The 16,523-nt window shown below is 46.9% G+C and overlaps 1 long non-coding RNA gene across 2 annotated transcripts; it reads left to right on the top strand.

Moving 5' to 3' along the window:
* Positions 1-4,379: 4,379 nt before the first annotated feature.
* LOC116102388 lies at positions 4,380-11,189 on the top strand. 2 transcript variants are annotated; one of them, XR_004123139.1, is made up of 5 exons: positions 4,380-4,461; positions 8,759-9,035; positions 9,903-9,994; positions 10,625-10,823; positions 10,964-11,189. It is a non-coding gene; the product is annotated as an uncharacterized LOC116102388 (long non-coding RNA). The 2 variants fall into 2 exon arrangements; XR_004123138.1 differs by lacking the exon at positions 4,380-4,461 and having other exon boundaries at positions 7,680-9,035.
* Positions 11,190-16,523: the final 5,334 nt, after the last annotated feature.

Below are 16,523 nucleotides of genomic sequence, written 5' to 3'. Positions count from 1 at the left end.
TTGTCTGTTTTTCTGGCAAGCTTTATGGGCTGGCTTGTTCACACTAGCAGCAGTTCCTTCTGCTGCTAGCTCTGGGGCCTGGCCTCCATAGTGTAGGCTGGGAAATATTTTATGGAACCGTCCCTCTGACCAGGCACAAGAGGTGATCTCACGTAGGCTACTAAGAGTGGTGTGCTAAGTGTATGCTGAGGTAACATGTTCAACGAGACATCCTGTTACTAGTCCACAAAGGTTCAGTCTCCAAAAAGTAATAATACCTACCATCAAAGTCAAGTTCATAGTAAAAGATGCAGAGGGGTCCTGCACTCATGATATTTTGCCTTGGAAAGAACAGGCCATGATTGGAGGGGTTGGGAAGGATTGGAGGAAGGCATGTGGGAGGAGTTTGGGTTTCATTCAATAAGTAGCTTCTCTGGGGTCACTTTGTCTCTACCTCCCCTGGCCTAGTCCTACCCTCTCTGTGGCTGCCAGTTAGGAGCTTCTCCAATTCTCTGCCTCCTCGAATGTCCTGGACTTGAAGACCATCATAGAGTCAGGTGGTCAGAGAGCCAGGATGGGTGTACACAGAGCGCGGAAAGCCAGGGCTGGGCTAGGATGGAGGGGAGAAGGGGGCTGGAGGAGTCTAGGAGGAAAGGTGAAGCCCGTGGAGCTGTGATCGTGGCATTAGGGCAAACCCTGTTCTGCAGGACTGGTCTGCATGAGGTGGGTGAGTCTTGTGAAGTCTAAGAACAAAAGCCCGAGAATGGTGCTCAAACTGTGAGACGAAAACACCGAAGAGCAGAAACAGAGGAAGCACGCGATGACCCCACTCCATTTGTGGAGACATTTAGGGATGTCAGGTCAAACTCCGTCATGACTGGTGCATATGCTATTGCTTTCTGAAGGCTAAAATGGTACCAAGAACTGAGTCTGTAGCAGTATTGTAGAACATGAGAAACGACTCAAGTCAGACTTAGTGCCATCCTGAACAGTGTCCTGGGTGGCAATCACATATCTGGGGTTTTAAAGGAGCGTGTGTCGGGCACGGGCACAGCAATCCCAGCCTTAAGGTCTTCCTTAGGAGTTCTGGGCTCCGGATCAGAAGTGCTATGGTGGCACTACTGCTCACGGCCTCTTGGCATGTACTGAATGTATCTGGGGACAGCAGAAGTTGGGTGTTGATGCCAAGACAGGTTTCCCAATACTAAAGCAGGGCCGCTGTCATTCTCTTAGCTCCCATTAATCCATGAAAGAAGGCGGTGGAGGAGGGAGTAAGTATGGGAAAGAGAGGAGGGAAAAGGGAAAGACTCGTTTAAAAATGGGTAGAACAAAAGGAGGAGGAGGAGGAAGAGGAGGAGGAGGAGGAATGGAACACAGTGATGGCTAGGAAGGTTTCCTGGGAGTCTTAGATTGGTGGGAATAGCTCCAAGCTTTGGTGAGACTGTAGAAAAGGGAAGAACCCTGGCCCATCATGCTGGTGGGTCATAGCTATCCTTCCCTGGATTATTATGACTGGGGTTTCCTAGGGGCATCAAGGGGCATGGGACCTGAAAATTAGGCAAAGATTATTGCCCACTTCTGCCTGCATTCGAGACCCCTGGCCCTTGTCTGGGGACAGAGGTACCTTTCCCACCTGGAGCAGGATGTGGCTAGCCTGTCCTTCCTTGCATCTTCCCAGCAGACCTGCCATGAACACCCCATGCTTAGTCCTGCCTTCAGTCCCCAGGATTGTAAATGACAACGGGAAGAGAGAAATGAGATGCACAGAAGACAGTCTTATAGAGAGGAAGGTGTACTGAGCCCTTTCCGCTGCCCAGGCCTGCCTATCCCTGCCCCATGAGACTTTGGTGGGGCAAAAAGTCTCCCATAGGGCAGCCTATCACAAAAGCCTCTTAAAGCGGGCTATGGAGACAGGCACAAGGACTCCTGGTCTGTTCAAATGCTCTATTTCTGGAGAGAAGGCTGACAGACAGAATGAATTTCCTTGAGAATAACATCTGTACCCTTATTTATTACTGGGAGGGGTAACCCCCAGAGTGGGGTCAATTTATGGTTGGAAGGAGTCAGACTAAGGAGGGAAAGGTCTTTCTCTTTTTCATGGAGCAACACTAAGATGGTTCAGTCTGTAGTGTTCTCTTAACACCACAGATATTTACAGAGGAACATCCAGGCTAGGAGAGGCCTTTCCCTGGGAACTTTGGGTGGCTGAGATGTGACCTGTGGATGGGTGCATAAAAATTGTAGTTTCTGTTTCCTTGAGACCTCATAGTATCTGGTACAAGTAGGCTGGAAGAAAGGAGCTGAAGGTTTGTACAGAGAGGAGAAAAGGCATGGTGATTGGGTTCAGGAGTAGATCAGGAGGAGCTATAAGAATCCCAGAGGACAAGGACAGTGAGACTAATATGGGGTTGGGGGGGCAGGGTCATGGGAATCCCTGGAGAGTGCTTCATAGCTGAAGTTTGAGCTTTCCTGGAGGAGCACACACAGGTGGCAGGACCTGAACTACTTGCGGAGTATGTCTAAAACAATTGGTGAGGAGCAGTGGGAGGAACCCAAGGGAAAGAGTAGGGGCTGAGAAATATCGTGTCTTTTCACAATATGGCAAATCTGCCCTCAGATTTTTTTTTTCCAAAACATTGGTAATTATTTTTCCCACCTCCCCTATTCATCCTTTTCTTCAAGGCTTGAATAGCATCGATTGTGCCCCTTCTGAAGTCTAGGGCAGACAGGGCACCAGTCCTGATACATATCTGATATATGTGACACTCATCATCCAGGTCGAGCTCACCCTCAGCTTTTTAAGTTTTATGACTTATGCCTGTCAGTTAATGTTGCGTCTTTGGCACCTGGAGTGAGCTCACATCACAAGCTCCTTTCTCTAGTCGGGCTTGCCTTCTCTTTTTATGACTTGGAGACACTCTTTGCTTTTAGCAACTCACTTAAAAGATTGGAGCTCAGTGGTACATCTAGTATTTAATGCACTTAGTTGTAGACTCCGGGTGGAGTCCTCATGGGCAGACAGGTATATGTTTTGGAGACACGTGAGGAAATCTTATTACTATTTATTTCACCTGCCTAATGAGCGCTGGTGCAAACATTGTTGGGTCCATCATATTTAGAGAGAAGCAGGAGTTGACGCTGAAGACAGTCCCAGCCCTCGTTCTACTCATTCTCCTTTTGTGGCTTTTGGACGGTCCTATACCTGTCCTCTTAAAATCTTTGTTCTTCAGTTGTAAATGGGATAACAATTCACCTCTGCTATACCCATTTGTATTGGTAGAGTGCTGCACACTTCTGTACACATACACAATCTGAGCTTACGTTTGTCTGTCACTGGCCGGACCACAATTTAACCTTTGTAGGTTTCCATGTTTGGGATGCCTGATGTTTCTCTCTATAACTGATGCTGAAGTCAAGAGCACAGATTTCCTTACTAAGTGATGGAGTCTAGCGCATGACTCCGGACTCCTTCAAGACTCATGGATGACACATGTGCTCACTGCCCTAAGATGTATATGGGCTATGTTCAAAGCTTCTACATTTGGCCTCAGCTATAGCCTTGCCATTGATTACTTATGCCTTTGCCTGCAGCAGCGAGATAGGAAAATTCAAATATGAGCTCCAAATGTAATATTTGATAGGACCTCCAGGACCATGAGCGATTTGGCTCATGTCTGTATATACCTTGCCTTACTGCTGGCATTTTGAATATGCTATATCTCTCTGCTCTTAGGCATGGCTAATGAGCTTCCTTCTGCCTAGAATCCTCTTGTTTTTTCCTCTAAAATATCAATCCAGTATTGTTACCATTAAGTCTCCATCAGGCAAGATCTACTACTCATTTTGCCTGCTATATTTCTTACAGCCCATAGTAGGTGCTCAACAAGTATTTGTTGAATGAATGAAAGAATGGTGTTAGGATGTAAAATTGATTTCTAATTTGTACCTACAAGAGGGGATATATCTGGACTGGATGTTGTCCTGATTCCCAAAGAACAGCTTTTGCAAGACTCATGTCTCGAGACAGAGGCCAACTCTGAAAGGACTTGTTGGCTCAGCTGGGGAAAGAAGCTGAGATGCTCCATTCTGGGCTCCAGCAGAGTCACAGTCACAGGGTCACTAGTCAGAGTTTGCATTCTGGTCTTTTGGTCCTTTTGGGTCCTCAGCCCCTTGGTACCCTGTGTCCTCTTCCTTCTCATAGGCTCCTAGGCTCCTGTCCCCATCTGCAGACTTTGCCTCCAGCCTTGTGTGTCTTTCCTGGTTGTGGGCTCTGTTGGGATGGCCACATCTCTGAAGATGCTCTGTGGGTGCTTGCTACCTTCTTCTCTGCTGTGCATGTTGTCCTGCTCTGGCCTCGAGTGTCAACTGTTACTTTCAACTGCCATCAGAATGTTCCACCTTTAACATTCTTGGGGGGTGGGGGTTGGTGTCCTGGTACTAAGGCACCAGGGGGAGCCATAGACACCCCAGGAGAGGAATGAGGTATCATCTTCCTAATGGGCTCAAGCCTTTTGTGCCCTGTAACCCTTCAAAAATTCATAGCCACTATTTTTTTCCTCACTCAAACTTTATGACCTCTCTGTGATGGCTTCACGATTTCACCGGATTCTCTCAGTTGAGAAGAAACCTCAATTCATTGGCAGAGCCAGCTGAGGACAGCTGCAGACTAAAACACTTTCTGTGATTGCACTTGATCCGCCTGACTGGGCAGTTCTTGACCTCAGGCTGCAGGTGCCCCAAAGCATGTTCCAGGTCCAGGCTCTACAGGCATCTGTTCCTCCACTGTTCGCCCTGGGGCCTTGGCAGAGAGAGAAGGCAATGTTGATGTCTCAGATACTGCCCATGTCATTTACCATAACTTTCCCCAAATATTTATTGCTAAGAAATATACCCACCTACCCCCCACCCAGGATTACCCAGATCTCTTTTGAGTTTCCATTGCTATTGGGAAAACTGGGGTTCCCATCTCTTGCTATGTCTTTAGCAAAGCCCAGATGTCTAGTGCCTGGGAACTAGAGACTATCAAGGGCTATCTTTGTTCCAATGCTTGTCCTGGACTTTTGATACTCCTGGACAGGGTATATTTTGTTATTCATTCATTCATTCATTCATTCATTCGTTCATTCATTCGTTCATTTGTTCACAGTTGAACACCTATGTGCTTGGCCTTATCTAGGCGATGGGAATACAAAAAGAGGCATGGAAACAGAAATGGACTCTTTATCCTTGGAGAGATCTCTTTGTGATGGTCAGGCAAGATGAAGGGCATTTGGTTGGAGCACAACCTGGATGGCCTGAATGTGCATGAATGTGTCCAGCATCTTTGGGCTCAGAGAAGAAGCTAGGGTGCCATGGAAACTTCCAGATTGAATTTATTTTCATTTATATCGTTGAAGATTTTGGATGTGGTACCGTGGAAGGGTTTTAAGTATAGGAGACTGTGTGGAACACATTTCGATTTCCTTGTTAGAGAGAGGACATTATTATGGCCGTAAGAAGGCAGAAGTGAAGGTTGCTGATGAGGCCCATAGGATAGGGGAGCTGCCTGGGGGAGATAAAATGGAAGAGCTCCAGGGAGGATGAGTGACAGACCATGGAGTTGGGGATTTATTTACAGGAAAGCAAAAATGAGGACAGGAAGACTAGCCTACAAGGCACAATCCTGAGTTTTGGGCACGTTAAGGTGCCTTTGCTATTTAGGGATAGAGCTCACAGGAGCCACCCAGCTTAAATATCGGAATTGAGGAATCAACTTGAGCTAACCAGGTCACATGGGGGTTTGGGGTGGGGAGAGCCAGATGCTTTGGGAATTGGGGAAAGGAGGAACAAATCTCAGAGGAAGTATAGGAAAGCCAGGAAGGTGGCAGAGACACCAGGGAACGAATGGATGTCACTACCAAGAGGAAGGTACTTTTCTTTTGCTCCACCCTGATTTGCCTTGAGAGGTGTCATGAGAAAACATCTCTTTTTACGTTCATTGTGCCATACAGGGAGAGGAAGTGGCAGGGCCCCTCTTTATGCAACTGAGGACAAGCAGGTCATCGGTGGCTCTGGCAAACCCTTATAGATCTGGTGCAGTGAGAAGAGCATCTGATAGTTAGAAGCAGGTCCAAGAGGAGCTTGATGATGTTCAGGGCCTGGTGGCAGTGGTTTTCTCTGTCTGCAGGATTCAGGTTAGGGGGAGGGTCCAGGCCAGGGAGATTTATAAAGGCCAGGGATATGGATAGAGGACAAGCACAGGGACAAGCTCTTTGGTGGTGTGGTAGAAAGGAAAGAGTTGACCTCTGGGGAAACACAAAACAGAATAAAACAGGAACTGAAAGTGTGTGAAATGAAGGCTGGCAGGAGAATGAAGAGAGAAAATGGGGAAAGGAAGAAATACATCCTATGGGGGCATATCCAGCTCTACAGACATGCTCCAAAGATGTCCAGGGCATGAGGGGCAGAAGGGTTTTCATTTGTTTGTTTTCTGGCATAGTTTTGTTTCCTAGAGAAATGGAAAGAATTGCAAGACTCCATATCTATAAAAGATGAAAGTCAAAAGGAAGGAGAAGATGGAAGAAGGTAGACCAGCAAGGGCCTCGGGGACTCTAGGAAGGAGCACATTGACCAGGCCTGATGGCTGCCACTACAAACACTAGGCCTACTTACCAGTCTTTGAAATTATGCAGAGTATTCCAAAGGAACCCGAGAAAGAGGGATGTGAGGAGGCAATCTAAGAGAAGCTTGAAAGGGCCAGTGTGGAAGCTTGAAAGGGCCAGTGTGGGCCATGAATAAAAAGCCCCTCAGCACATGGAAGTGGCCCATCTGGGACTGGGCAGGCATGAGAAAAGCTCCAGCCACGAAGGCTGCCTCTCAGCTCTGGATTCATAAGTTGGTCAAGCCATCCCACACAGACCCCAGTTAGAATCCCTTCAGGTGGCCCTCTTGTTTTTTCCCATACAGAGGCAATCCAGTTCTGCAAAGGTGTAGGCTTCAGGCCCTGGCTGCAATTTGTGGGTAGAGGGCTGGGGGAAGGGAGTTGTCAGATTCCTGTTGGTGTGTGGCTCAGAAAACCTCAATAGGTTATAAATGCTACTTGACATTGCCATGATTTCAATAGGCCTTTCCTGTTTTTATGAAACAGTCTTAAGAGGCACCAAACACATCTTCTATCTCCGCGGCCTCATGCTGCCTCTAAAGTCATATATTTAAAGTTTAAAATGAAGGGATTGGTAGACTTCCATGTCTGGATTGTCTACCAGGAGCACTGGGAGAAACTTGTTTTCCAAGTACGGTTATTAGAATGGAAGGGACCAAAGGGTTAGGAGTCAAGAGGCCACACAGGTTCACTGCAGCATCCTTCCTGGGCTGGGACTGGTGCTTGGAGCAGAGATGGTACTTGCATGAATGAAACTGATGATCCTTGTAGAGGAGACAGCCAAAACATGTGTTAAAAATTACAATGAAGGGGACAGGGTGGAGGGTTCTGACTGATGTCCTGGAGAACTCGGTGAGCTGAAAGGGGACAGAGTGTGAACAACCAAGCTGGGAAGAAAGGATGCTTATGGGGACAGAGTAGGTTTTTGGTGGAAAATGACTTGATTTATTTTTTCTTTTATTTTTTTCTTATTTTGTCAGGGTCTCTCTGTGTAGCCCTGACTTTCCTGGAACTTGCTCTGTAGACCAGGCTGGCCTCGAGCTCACAGAGATCCTCCACCTTCTGCCTCTCAAGTGCTGGGATCAAAGGTGTGTGCCATCACCACCACCCAGCAAAAATGACTTTTTTTTTTTAAGGCTTAAGATGATGTGGGCATTGGTGTCCACACGTGTAAAGTGAGGATGGTTCTATCTACCATCTCAGGTAAACACACGGAGCTGCTGTGGGGATCACATGTTAGAGACCTGCTGCGCTTTTTGTGGTGCCCAGACACACAAAGTCCCAAGTTCCCTAGTGAGAAAGAGCTAAGCAATTCTTTTTTTGTGTGTTGTGTGGGCAGTGTATTTGGTTGTCTCTGTATAACACAATGGATCATGCCTGTTTGGGTGGGTGAAGGTTATGTTGAGAAGGAAAGACCTAGGAGCTATGACGTGGCAGCCCAAGGCAAAGATGATGATTCTGAAGTTGGGACATAGCCAGGCTGCCTTCAAAAGGGATGAGACAATCCCAGGCTTTTGCAAAGCTGAAAATCCAGAGATGATTTCAGTGCAGAGTAGCTGACCCGATTGTGTTCCGTGGAAACCATCCGTTTGGAGACCCTTGCTGGGGAAGGTCACGTGAAAATCTTCAAGCCTCCATAAGTTGCAGAAATGAGAGAGGCATGTGTGCCTCTCTCTGCTTGCCCAGAAATACAGATTTTTCAACCAGTGGAGCTTCAATAAATATTGATGAGTTGAAGGACACCCTAGGGAGGTACCCTAGGGCAGCACAACCTGGTAAGCCCCCTGCCATGAAGGAGACACCATGGGATCAGTATCCAGAGTGAACAAGTTCTCAACAGCCCCAGAGAAGCATCACTTAAGCTGTGGTACAAGTGTTAAGATGGCCTGAATCACGGAGCAGCTTTACTCTGAGAAGACTTCCCCCTGACCCACAAGCTGGACAGTAGAGCATCAATCAATCACTCTACATTGCATCTGGTGTTTTGTTTTCTTTTTTTGAGATAGGGTCTCACTATGTAGCCTTGGCTGGTCTGGAACTTGGTATGTAGACCAGGCTGGCCTCACACAGATTTCCATGTCTCTCTTCCTGCCTCCTGAGTGCTGGGATTAAAAGTGTGCTCTGCCATTGTTTGACTAGAAACCTGCGCCTGAAGACTTCAATAGACCTGTTGCTGATACTATCTGGCCAGTGCCAAACCCAGTGACCCTCAGTCAGCATCTAGAGCATTAGAACTGAGTCTTCCATGTGCTATTGTCTTGGTGACTGTGAGGAAATTTGGAGAGAATCAGCCAATTGGTGAAGACCCTGGCCATAGCTGTCACCTCACAACAGATATTTTCCCAGTTACATGTTCATCTCAAAGGACTGAAGGAAGCAGCAGAGAAGCAGCAGCCAGTTCTCAGATGGCCTTCAGGTGAGAGGGTGATCCTCTTTAAGGATGGCATGGGAAGAGGGAGGGTCTATTTCATCCACAGGGGGGAGGAAGAGAAAGCAAGAAGCCTGAACAGAGATGGGGATTGGACCCCTGGAGGCATTCTCCAGAGGTGGTGCTTCTGTGTGCTGAGTGGCTGTGTGCTGGCAATAGCCGTCCTGAGGGAGGTTTGGTACAGCTGAGCCACAGAGGTGGTGATGACCAGGGAAGCCAGGCTCATGTTGAGGACTAGAGACACAGGCATTGGGATGGTGGTGGGGTTGGGCAGGAAAACGTGGGCCACTTTTCTTTCCCTTCTCTCTCGCTCTCCTCAGAGCCTCAGTGTGGTGAGGTTCTGGGCCCAATTGAAAGTGCTGTTCATGGAAAGCTGCAAGGGAAGGATTCCTCCATCTTGTAGAACAGGAAAGCAAGTCATGAAGTGGCTAGTCCTCATGTGAGCCGGTGTGCTCGACACCATTCAATCAAAATGGCAATAGCTTTAAAACGAGTTTTCTTTTTGGAACTGTAGTACACTGTTTTGGAAGAACAGCTGAGATCAGTCAAGACCTTATAGCATGTTTTTAAATGTAAGATTTATTCAAACAGCACAAAGCTGGAGGTAAGGGAGCATCGACTACAGAAAATCCAGACACAGGCTGGTCTTCGCCTCAAGTGCTGTTGGAGATGTGGGTGTTTGTGGTTGCAATTTGAGTAGAGATGCACCACTGCCAATGTTGTGCAGAGTCTGGGGTAAAGCAGAGCCAGAGTGCGGCAGAGTAGCCCTCATCTTCTCCCAGGATCCCCCTGTGTTCTCTGTCCTATCAAATTGTGCTCAGCTGTCTAGCAAACTTCCCATTGATATTTCCATAGCTTTGCTCCCCTTGGGTTGGCCAGGAGAAGTCTGCATGAAGCACTTTACAGTCTTTAAAGATGTGGTGAAAAAGCCTCTGGAGCCTCTCCCGGTAAGCCAGGCTAGAGCAGCAAGTACTATGGTTCCAGCTTTAGTAAGTAACCTTCCTTCCTGCTGAGGTTCCCCGCTTCCCTCCTTCCTGCTCCATGCAGCTAATAACCTGTCATGGTTACCATAGAGCTTGCAAGTGGTATCACCCAACAGTTGCCATTGGTGGAGCCAGTGAGTGAAGAGCAAATCTTGAAGCAACTGGTTCAGAAATCCCTTACCCCACCCTCACTCTAGTGGCTGTGTGAGTGCTGGATAAGTCCTGTTCTCAGCTCTGAAAACCAGCATAGGAGTGAACAAATGAAGTCTTTACTACCTTCCAAACAGTTCCTCCCCCTTTCCCTTCTTGTGATGGGGAAAGGCTCAGCACATCCAAGTCCTTTTTTTTTTTTCTTTAAATTTTTAATTGATTCTTTGTAAATTTCACATCATGTACTGCAATACCCCAATACCACTCATCTCCCCGTTCCTCCATAGCTACCTTCTGCCCTTGCAACCTCCCCATAAAAGAAAACAAAACAAACAAAAAATAAATAAGAGCAACAAAAAAGGAGAAAAACATAAAAAAAATTAATCTCACTGTGGAAGTTGCAGTGTATACACGATCTCACACAGTATACTCTTTGCCCAACAGCTTTACTTGCAAATAAATGTTCACTGCATCGAGTCTGGCTCGAGGCCTCTGGCTTCTGCCACACCATCAATACTGGACCTTCACCAGAGCCCCTCTTGGATATCCTTTTGTTGTTGCCCACCCTGGACATACCTGGAGATCCTTCAGCTTTGGTTCTGCAGGACTGCCCCCTCATGTGCTCCAGTAGCCCACAGATGAGGTAGATACTGTCGTGGGCCATCTCAGAGCCCCGGATCTGGGCCTGGGAGGTGGCCAGAGCAACAAAATCCTTACCTTCTGGTTTCTTCTTGGGCAATCATTCCCTCTACAATTTATTTCTTCCTCTTCTTGCATCTGCAGGCAGTCAGGGAGAACCACGTTTTACTTCCCTTCAAAACTCTGAAGCTGTCTTCTGGTGAACAACCATCGCATTGGCATTCAAGTTCTTCTTTCCACAGGATGCTAAGAATGCAAGCATAGTCAGGCCTGTTGGCATCAGGGCCTCCAAAACCTGTGACGTTACACAGGTGGGCCAGACCAGCTGCCAAGGCAACAGCCACCATATTCCCAGAGTCCATTGGGCTTACCTCCCACCTTTATCTGTGACTTTCCTCCCTCTCTCTCTCCCTCCCCCTTTCCCTCCCCCTTTCCCTCCCCCTCCCCTCTCCCTCCCCCTTTCCCTCCCCCTCTCTCCTCTTTCCACCACCTCCCTATCTCTTTCTTTCTTAATAAAACCTCTTACATGTGGAACTGTTTGGGTCTAGTGTGCTGTGTCCAGACTCAAGCCGCTATTCTAACACATAAACATATAAAGGCCTGCACCATGCTGTCACACTGATGTCATAATGGTGCCTTCTTATGCTTTGTTCAACAGCGTTTTGCTCATTTTCTCCTGACAGATGGGCAGAGTAGGCTTCGGCATGCATTCAACCAGCATGCTGTACAGGAGGATGGGCCTGTTTTCAAGGAAGATCAAAGCCCTCTCCATAGCTCTCCCCACCTAATGGCCGAGTCCTCCCCAGAATCCTCTTCAGCCAGCCCTTCCATGGCAATGCTCTGTCCATCTTGCAAACACCTCAAAGCCTTCCCACCCATGTCACCACACCCTAAAGCCAGGTCTGCATTTTTAGATATTTGTTTCTACAGGATCCCCCCACCCCCACTCTGCTTTTGGTGCAATCAGTTTTTATTCTGCTGTTAGAAGAATGAAAGAGTTGTTTAAACAACAGACATTTTCTCTTTTAATGCTAGAGGCTGGGAAATACAAGGTCAAGGGGCCAGCAGGCCTGGTTATCTGGCTCCCTGGTTTATAGACTGTGGCCTGCCCACTTCCTACATTCATGGGGGAGAGTAGTATTTTCCCTTTCATGGCTGCTTTGATAGGGTTACTAATCCCTCTGAGGGTGCCATCCTCACAGGTTATCTCTCTAAGGTCCCACCTTCTGCACTATCATAGAGAATCTGGGGTCCAACATAGACATTTTGAACGGGGTTCAGACGTTTGTAGTATGAAAACTTAAAAGTTTGATTCTTTGACTTTATAATCATGTTATTGTGTAGTTGGAGACTATCAATTCAGTTAAAGTCAGGAATATGTAGTGCTTCAAGTGACAAGGACATGGATGACACCCAGAGCAAGCTTAGATGATGCTAAACTCCTGTGTACTGAATTCTCAGAACTTGTGCAGATGACTGTTTACACAAACTGTGTGTGTGTGTGTGTGTGTGTGTGTGTGTCTGTCTGTCTGTCTGTCTGGTGTGTCTGTCTGTCTGTCTGCCCATCTGCCTGATTTTAGCCCCTGGGCCAAGAAAAATGCTTAAGCATAGCGTTAAAGTGCACAGGTAGTTGTTTCTATGGCTGGAGTTAGCTTAGATCAGGTAGCCATGGCTGACTTCCCAGCTTGTGGTGGATATTAAATATTGCTTTGAGATGATCCTTAAACCTACATTTCTGTTGGTCTGACTACGTGGTTTGCAAACTCCAGTCCCCACCGCAAGCTGCAACCAGAGTTTGTGTATGTGTGCTTTTTTCTTTCCAATGGAATTTTACAGCTAGGTACTTGGTGCCTGTGCCTCACTCTCCATCCACCCACATTCCCCCAGTTCTTGTTTACTGGGAGCTGTGGTCCTCAGATGGAATGGGGCTTAGGGGATGATCGATGTGGCTACTTTAGGGCAGTTGCCTGGTGTCAAGGTAGTGTTTAGATGGGTCCTGACTTCTTCATTAGGTGGCACTGAAGGATGAGGGATAAAATCTATATATTTTTAAAGGAAACAAAACTATTTTACTTCATCAAAAAAAAAAAAAAGCCAACAAATAAAACACCAGCTATAAGTTTTTTCACTGAGTTAGCTTTTTATGTATTAGAAGAAATCCCTAATTGGTGTTTAGTTTACCACATTTGCTCTTGGTTTGTGTATCTCTCTCTTTAATCTGTAATTAAAACCAAAACCAAAACCAAAAACAAAAATAAAGTACTTTTGGCTTTACCAATTTCAATTTCAATAGAAGATATGATTGGGGTCCTAATGGAAATGTTTTATTGATCCAAGTTTCTTCGAATGTTTCTGCCAGGAGAGACTAGAATTGGGGTAGGGACAGAGGGACATAGAACATCTCCACAGTGGAGAAGGTGGCTCCTGTGGGGTGGTGGCACCTCACTTGCTCCCAGGAGACAGTGTAATTCCCTCCCTTTATGGAGTGGCCCTTCTCAGGGATGTGATGTTGATTACCCTGAGGCACTTTAAGGCAGCCACAATTGCTCTGTTTCCATAACTCCTGTTGTTGGTTTGTAAAGAAAACATTTATGACTGGGGTTGTCATAGGAGGTCTCCTCAGGAGCTAAATGTCTTATGATTTGGGATAAGTTAACTGGTATATGTTGCCTCAACATCTAGGGGGACCCTCGAGTCACCAGGCATAGCACATGGACATCATAGAAGTGACTTGAGTCTTAGGACTACAGTGCTTGAATAAACCCAGTCTATTTTTTAAAAAATGTGTTTGCTTTAGGAAAAAACCAAAAAACATGTTTGTAACTGTGTGCCCTGAAAACATTCCCAGGATTAGGAGAGGAGACTGTGGCCACCAAGGGAGGCCAAGCCTGTTCCAGGACATGAGAGAGCTTTGCTTCCAGAATCCCACCCTTGTGCCCCTTCCCAGCTATAATCTCTGTCCATTTTAGGAAAAGCAACCATGTTTATCGCTCATTAATATGCATTCATTATTTCTCACACTTTGTGCAATAGGATAAATACCAACCTGGTTGTGCATTAAGTTTAAAAATCCCAATTAAAGCCCATCTGGAAATATCTAGAAAAGGAAGGCCTCCCATGAGCACAGCCAGGGGAGGTTTCTTCTTCTGCTGCTCGCTTGACATTACTCACAGATTCAAGGAGCAGAGACAACTTGAGGGGTTGAAGGAAGCTTCCTAAGTTTCCAGCCACAACATTCCCCATGGAGGGAGACAGATGGCGTCCTAACTCAGACCTTCTGGTTCCAGAAAGGTGCTGGAGCAGGATGGAGAACTCACAGCATTGACCCCAAGCATTCCCTCATCCTTTCAGTTCCTTGCCAGTGTGACTGTGTCTCACGGAGCTGCCAAAGACAATGAATGTGATGGTTTGAATATGCTTGGCCCAGGGAGGGGAACGATTAGGAGGTGTGGCCCTGTTGGAATGGGTGTAGCCTTGTTGGAGTAGGTGTGTCACTGTGGGAGTGGGCTTTAAGACCCTTATCCTAGCTGACTGGAAGCCAGGATTTTGCTAGCAGCCTTCAGATGAAGATGTAGAACTCTCAGCTTCTACAGCACCATGCCTGCTTGCCATGCTCCTGCCTTGATGGATAATGGACTGAAACTCTGAACCTGTAAGCCAGCCCCAAGTAAATGTTGTCCTTTATAAGACTTGTATTGGTCATGGTGCCTGTTTACAGCGGTAAAACCCTAACTAAGACAAGGAACCAAAGGAAGTGATTGGGAGTGGGATGATGAACCTGAGCTCAGGAAGCAGCAGAGATATCAAGTCCAGTGTCCTCATTTTGACAGAATTAACCTAAGATCTGGTTACCCCAGCACACCTCTACTTTATAAATGATCAAGCTGAGCCTAAAAGAAAATGTGCCTTGTGGCAAGTATGTGGCACTCTTTTATGGTCAAGGAAATGAAAGGCTAGTGTTGGTACTTTGGGCTTTGAGAATACATTGTACTTTAAAACATGAAATGGAGAGGAGTCTCTGGTCCAGGTGAAGTCCTTCTCTAAGGCTGATTTCTATACCTGGGCCTGGAGGTATGGGGATGGGCTTGCCATGTCTTTGATCACCTTGGAAGTCCATGGAGCAACCCCACTGTTCCTCCCCCAGACCCCAGTATGGAAGAGGCAATTAGGTCCTTGGAAGCCCAGGAACTTCACACACCTTTGCTGTTTGACAGGATATGGCATCATGGCCTGCTGTCTGGAAGTGTCCACTTGCCAGATCACAAGGGAGGAATGAGCCATTGAAAGGAACATTTTGGTGATGGAGCTGGACCCAGTCTCTAAGAGAGGCCAGTAGAATGCTTTTCTAGGATGCAGCCCAGAGGGCAGGTTTACCTGACAGTCAGGTGGCTAGGAGACTATAAGTCAGCCATCTGCAACAAGTGGGAAGGAAAGAGGTTGTGAAGGGAAAGGATAATTTAGCAAGTCAGACCGTGGGCAGGGTTGGATGAGGGTGGGAGCCCTTGTAAGGGGGTTCCTTTGGGGAATTCATGAGACTACTGTGTTGAAAGCATGTGTTTCTTTTTAATGGATCTGTGTGCGGGCCTATGGATCAGGTGGGCCTCTCTGCAGCATTTTAATATATGCATCAGTCATTTCTCTCTTTCAAGAGATGTCAGATTATTTATTTTTAATTGGCTTTTTTTCTTTTTCTTTTTGAAAACAACTTTTCTGTGAACTTCATATATAACAAAGGCCTTATGTCTCACATACAGACACACATACACATACACACACACACACACACACACACACACTCACACAAAAAGGGTAGAAAACTTAATTATGTTTCCATTAGTCTTATTGTAGTCTGGGCCTTTGAGTAAAGGAGAGAAATGGGCTAAGTGTGGGTGGCTAGGCAGTGGCAAGGTGGGTGCATTGCTAGAGCAGCACATTTGGAGTATGTCAGGGCAAAGAGGTTTTCTGAACTAGAGAGGTGTTATGTGTGATAATGAGGGGTTGTTAAAAGGAGATCATTCTGAGGGCACGCCAGAGAGAAGCTGCAGGTGTCAAGGGTCTTCAAAGCTACAGAAAGAGCAAGAGATCATCCAGGAAGCTACGCACCCGTCATGCAAGAGATCCCAGTGACAACTCAGAAGACCCCAGTTCTGTCCGATTAGAGAAAACATTGGCTAGAAGTTACCTCCCAATCTCAGAACCAGCAGGAATAACGCAAGACACGTACAGGATCCTTCTGCAGTTCAGCTTTAATGCGTCTTGAGAGGGAGAGCATAAGCTTACAGTTGTAGAGGACCCCGAGGGGAAAGAACCCCACCCTTATATAGGATGCGACTCTCGCCTAGGACGTGGAACTGTCACATTGGCTCTCTGACAGTCAGGCCAGATGACGCACGGGAGTGACCAGTTAACAGGAAGGTGGAAGCTAGCCAGGCGCCTGCGCAGCAGCCTGTTTACTGCTGAGCCAAACTGGATACAGGGGCCATCTTGTAATGGCGGATGAGGGAGGCAATCAGGCCGCTCCCCACATCTCCCCCTTCTAAATTCTTTAAGAGCCACCTACACCAGCGCGCAATGCCAGAAAACCAGATATTAGTCCGATCAAGCGATGTCCTTCTTGCTGGAGGAAAAGGCGATTAAGGATCTATAGCCTGGTATACACCTTTGCCCTATCAGGTGCAATGGAATCAAGTCCTCTGAGTGCAAG

The sequence above is a fragment of the Mastomys coucha genome, unplaced genomic scaffold, assembly GCF_008632895.1.
Source record: "Mastomys coucha isolate ucsf_1 unplaced genomic scaffold, UCSF_Mcou_1 pScaffold21, whole genome shotgun sequence".
Taxonomy (NCBI): Eukaryota; Metazoa; Chordata; class Mammalia; order Rodentia; family Muridae; genus Mastomys; species Mastomys coucha.
Note: the sequence above shows the minus strand (reverse complement) of the source record. Positions and strands in the feature narration are given on the sequence as shown.